The 1,938-nt window shown below is 63.7% G+C and overlaps 1 protein-coding gene across 23 annotated transcripts in view; it reads right to left on the bottom strand.

Annotated features, from left to right (window-relative positions):
• KLC1 (kinesin light chain 1) overlaps positions 1 to 474 on the bottom strand; it is a 63,500-nt gene extending 63,026 nt beyond the window's left edge. For 17 of the 23 annotated variants that reach the window (XR_006886308.1, XR_006886311.1, XR_006886309.1 and 14 more), the window contains exon 1: positions 199 to 473. The gene's annotated coding sequence lies outside the window, so the exon portion shown is untranslated. Of the gene's footprint in view, positions 1 to 198 lie in introns of all 23 variants that reach the window. The other 6 variants (XM_046647401.1, XM_046647383.1, XM_046647385.1 and 3 more) reach the window with 1 other exon arrangement.
• Positions 475 to 1,938: the final 1,464 nt, after the last annotated feature.

Raw genomic sequence — 1,938 nt, 5'->3', positions numbered from 1 at the left:
GCCGGGAAGGGGACGTGGATGAGGACCGAGGACCGCGGCCCGGGGAGAGGACCGAGAAGGGAAAAGGAATAACCACGGCTGAGGGCCGAGCACGGGGCGGGGCCGGGAGATGACCCGAGTGGAACAGGGGCGAGCTCCGGGAACCGAGGAGGAGCCGGGGCCGGGCAGGGGACGCGGGTGAGGCCTGCTCCCACTCACCGTGCTGCTCCGCGGGCCGCGCGCTCGCGCTGTCAGCACCGGGAGGCCGCGGCGCGTGCGGGGAGCGGGTCTGCGCGGGCCCGCCGCCTAGACGCCTCAGACGCGGCGTCGAGGTCACGAGCGAGGAACGCCGGCGCGGCCGCCCCGCAGCATCCTCGGCCGCCCGCGTACACTGTCCTCGCGGCTCCTTCTCGCAGCCGCCGCCCCGCGCTCCGCCGGCTCCGGCTCCGCCGCTCCCGCCGCCGAAAATGGCGTCTCTCCGCGTCCCTCCCCCGGCTGGGCGCTCCCGCCCCACAATGCCGCGCGCCGCCGTGACGTCACGCAGGGGCGGGGCCGAGACGCTGGCCCGGGCACCTCCCGGGATGCTTGGCCAGCAGAGGACGGGGCGCGGTCTCGGCGGGCTGCCCACGCGGGGAAGGGGTGTGGGCCTGCAGTGGGTGGCCCCGCGCGGGCGCGGCTGCCCGCGACCACCGCGTGCGGGGCGGAGTGTGGTCTGAGGAGCGCGCCGGCCCAGCAGGGCGGGTCGGTCCCGCGTCCCGGCCCTTCCCTCCCATACCCGGAACAAGGCTTATTGTGTGCCAACTCCGTCTGCACATGTTCTGTGCTCGTCTACATCTTTCCAGAACACGCTAGGAGGGCTCTCTCCAGCCCCTCCAAAGGACAGGATGCTGAGGGCGTAGGCTAAGCCAGGAGGCCTTTCTCTCTCCTCCAGGAAAACCTAAAACTTTTGGTCAAGACCAAGGTCCCCAGACCCCCGCTCCCTCCCATCTTATTACACCCTCTCTCCAGGGCCATTGCAGCCTCAGGAGTAGAGGAGACATTACAGGCCCTCCCCTCAGTCGCAAAGGCCTCCCAGGAGCTGCACCTCAGGCTGGTAAGAGGAGCCAGGATGCTTAACCACCAGGGCCTGGCAAGAGCAGAGATGCCACCTCATGCTATCGCACCCCACCGGCACCATCGCCAGCGCACACCCTGGCTGCAGTGCCACGACCTCCAGCCGCCCCCTGCCTGAAGGGCAGTACTTCCAGGTCAGAGAGCGCCCCTGGCCTCTTCCTGCGGCATCGCCAGCTCCGCAGGCCTGACTCAGCAGCCAGCCAGGAGGAAGCATGCTGAATCAGTGCATAAGGCTCAGCTTTCTTTGCCTGCCACCAGCTTGGGAGAACCCCACCCCAGGTGCCTGCAGATGTCCCAAGCGCAAGGCCCCATGGCATTCTTTACCAGGAGGGGTTCCTGCACCAGTCTCACACTCCTATTTGCTCATCAACTGCTGTGTGCTTCAGATGTTATCACGCAGCCCAGCAGCCCTGTTTTAACCCTGCAATTACACAGTCACAGAGAAGTAAGTTCTCTTGGATTTTCACAGGGAGGTCCAATGACTTTTCTTTCATTTATAAATGCAAAGATGAGCTAAAAAGGGAGGAGTTCCCACAGTGACATAGCAGTTACTGGGCCAAGGGAGAGGCAGTGAATCAGTCAAACAACCCTTCCACATTCCCGTGGTGATTCGGCCAACTGCAGCTTAGATGTCACCTGCTCCTCAACCACCACCTTGGTGCTGAGCAAGGCAGTTGTGACCAAAGTGCTCTGGAGAAGAGAGGAGCTGAGGCTCTTTTCTCTGTGACTCTGGGCTTATAACTGTCCCCAAGCTAGAAACCTGAGATGTTTATACCCTCTCCTAATGGGGGGCCAAGATTCTACCTCCTTAATATTGCTTTACTCCATCCCTTCTCCATTCCCACT

The sequence above is a fragment of the Equus quagga genome, chromosome 20 (genome assembly GCF_021613505.1).
Source record: "Equus quagga isolate Etosha38 chromosome 20, UCLA_HA_Equagga_1.0, whole genome shotgun sequence".
Lineage (NCBI taxonomy): Eukaryota > Metazoa > Chordata > Mammalia > Perissodactyla > Equidae > Equus > Equus quagga.
The sequence above is the reverse complement of the archived record's forward strand: the minus strand, read 5'-3'. Positions and strand labels throughout refer to the sequence as shown.